Source organism: Anser cygnoides, chromosome 16 (genome assembly GCF_040182565.1).
Source record: "Anser cygnoides isolate HZ-2024a breed goose chromosome 16, Taihu_goose_T2T_genome, whole genome shotgun sequence".
Lineage (NCBI taxonomy): Eukaryota > Metazoa > Chordata > Aves > Anseriformes > Anatidae > Anser > Anser cygnoides.
The window spans coordinates 10,177,917-10,180,708 of NC_089888.1; positions in this window are offsets into that span (position 1 = coordinate 10,177,917).

The window sequence follows — 2,792 nt, forward strand, 5'->3', positions numbered from 1 at the left end:
CTTGCTTTCAGGTCCTCAGCCACCTTCTTCAGCATTACACCACTATCCGAGTGATGAAGTATGCTGCCATCACCCACCGTGATGGCGTTGAGGTGGCACAGGAGCCTCCCACTCATTTCTCTATCCACATAACTTTTTAGTCACCATGTCCAGCAGTCAAAAAAGGCAAGATTTTTTTTTTTTTTAAAGAAAAATCACCAGAAAAACCACCACCACAACAAAAACCCCATTGCTTTCTCTTGGTCAGCTCTGTGCTTTCTCTCGGGCCCCCAGGAAGGAGCAGGAGCGTTTGCCAGCGGGGCTGGGGCAGCCGCGGGGCTGGCAGCCAGGCGGATGCCGGATCCTCGCTGTGCCAGAGGCCCCCGGCAGTGTCCAGCAAAAGCTTTTGTCTCCTTTCGGCTGCTTGAAAGGAGCTGCGGAGATGCTGTGGCATCCTCTTCAGCCCCCTGCCCGGGCTGGTTGTGGGGATTAACTGATCTGTTACTGTTTATGCAAAATTATCGACGTGCCGTGGAGGAGGTGGAGGCCAGAGCCGGAGCAGAGTCCGTTCAGCCAGGGCAAGAGCCCTGGCTCCGTGCTGCCTGTGTCCCCACACTCTTCCTCTCTAACTTCTTGTTCCCTCTGTGCCAGTGATTCATGGTTTTTAGAAGCTTGAGAGAGCTTTTCTCAGTGGGCTCTCTGCTTTTTTGTCCAATTCATTCCACTTTAACTTCTTTGATGCTCTAGGAGTGACCGGCCGGGAGGTAGTAGCTCTCCAGAGAGCTGATTAGTTGTGACAATGGAAGGGTTTCTCTGCTGAGCAGGATTTTTAGACATCTTTCATGTCATGGGCCCAACTCACCCAGGTTTTGAATATATTTAAAGAACTCAGAGGACGCTGGCAAAGTACTAAGTCAGGGGGTTGCTTTGCTTTCCCTTTTTTTTCTCCTCGCTGCTCAGCTTCGTTTAGCCGCCAATCGCAATGCAAAAAGCAGAGAGAAAACCCAGCTCCCTCGGCTTTGATCTGCTCAATCTGATAGTGTCTCAGATCTGCCTGCTGCCGTCTGTGCCCCTTGCTCGGGCTCCCCGCAGGCACACACAGACCAGCAGCCGCCGTGCTGCTCGCTGACACTTCCCTTGGCCACGGGGGGATCCTGCCCCACGCACGCCCCCTTTTTCTTTATGATGTCCCACATCAAGGGCAGAGCTGGGAGGAAAACTTGCCCTCGGTTATACCTGGGCAGCTCCCGTATTTTCTCTTTGGCTGATGATTGAAGCATCCTTGCTGTGTGACTTTGGCCCAATTATGTTAAGGGCTTAGTCATATGCTTCTCACTTGATTTCTGAGGCTCACACTTGTGTGCGTCAAGACTTTGCCTCCTGCTTTTCCAGTATTTCCTATGGTCCTGTCCCGTTCCGCACCGCTGGCCTTTTGTTTGCTTCTGTTCACTCATTTTTAACAAAAAAAGTGTTTCACGTGGTCTTGCAAACAACTCGTCCAACATCTGAGTCCCTATTCAAACTGAATTGTCAAAAGCAATCCCAGCTCCCTGTTTTTCTCATGCTTTTGACTTTTTTAACGATGCGAATTTGTGTATCATTTCTGACCATGGGGGGGGAAATGTCAGAGAACAGGTAGCCAAACTTCCAGGTCCGGGTGCCTTTTTGTAGCCATCAGGTGTACTCGCCATTTCTTTGTAGTTCGATGCACTGAGCCCTACCGGCAGGCACCCTACAGCCTGCACTACTGGGAGCCCAGCTGAGCACGGCAGGCGGTGCCAGGGGTTCTGACCCCATGTGTGACACCTCCACCACTGCACCCCAGCTGGAGCTGCTGCACGTGGGAACTGGGCAGGACGAGGGGCTGCCCCGTGGGCCATTCTTCGGCTGGGGCTGAGCTAAAGGTGCGAGAGGCTTTGGCTGGGAAGGGGGACCGGGAGGGCGTGACGTGGCCATAGGTGTCTGGGAGGGGGTGGGTGCTATAGCAGGGCACTGCGGTGGGTTGGTCAGGGTGCTAGAGTGTTGCGGGGCAGGTGCTATAGGGTGCTATAGTGGGGTGCTGCGGTGGGGTGTCTGCTACAGCAGGGCAGGTGGTGGGGTGGTCAGGGTGCTATAATGGGGCTGTGAAATGGAGTGGTCAGGGCGCTGTAGCAGGGTGCTGTGGCAGGGCGGGCACTATAGTGGGGCAGCGCGTTGGGGTGGTCAGGGCACTATAGTGTTGTGGGGCAGTCAGGGTGCTATAACGGGGCAGTGTGGTGGGGTGGTCAGAGTGCTATAGTGTTGTAGGGTGGTCAGCGTGCTATAGTGGGGCAGTGCAGCGGGGTGGCCAGGGCAATATAGCGTCGTAGGGCGGGCAGAGCACTGTCGTGGGGCGCTGTGGCAGGGTGGGCGCTATAGTGGGGCTGTGAGGTAGGGTGGTCAGGGTGCTAGAGTGTTGCAGGTGGGCAGGGCACTGTAGCAGGCAGTGCAGTGCTCAGGGTGCTATGGGGTGCTCAGGGCGCTATAGCAGGGCGCTATAGCTGTGCACTATAGCAGGGCAGGCACTATAGCAGGGCAGGCGGTGGGATGGTCAGGGCGCTATAGCGTTGCAGGTGGGCAGGGCACTATAGCAGGCGGTGCAGTGGAGCGATCAGGGCACTATAGCGTTGCGGGGCGGGCAGGGCGGTATAGCGGGGCGGTATAGCGGGGCGCTGCGGCAGGGCGCTGTGGCGGGGCGGGCAGGGCGCTGGGTGCCCCTCCCGGCGGGCGGGGCGGCCGCCTTCATCCCCCCCCCCCCCTCCTCCTCCTCCTCCCTCCCCTCCGGGCCGGGATAA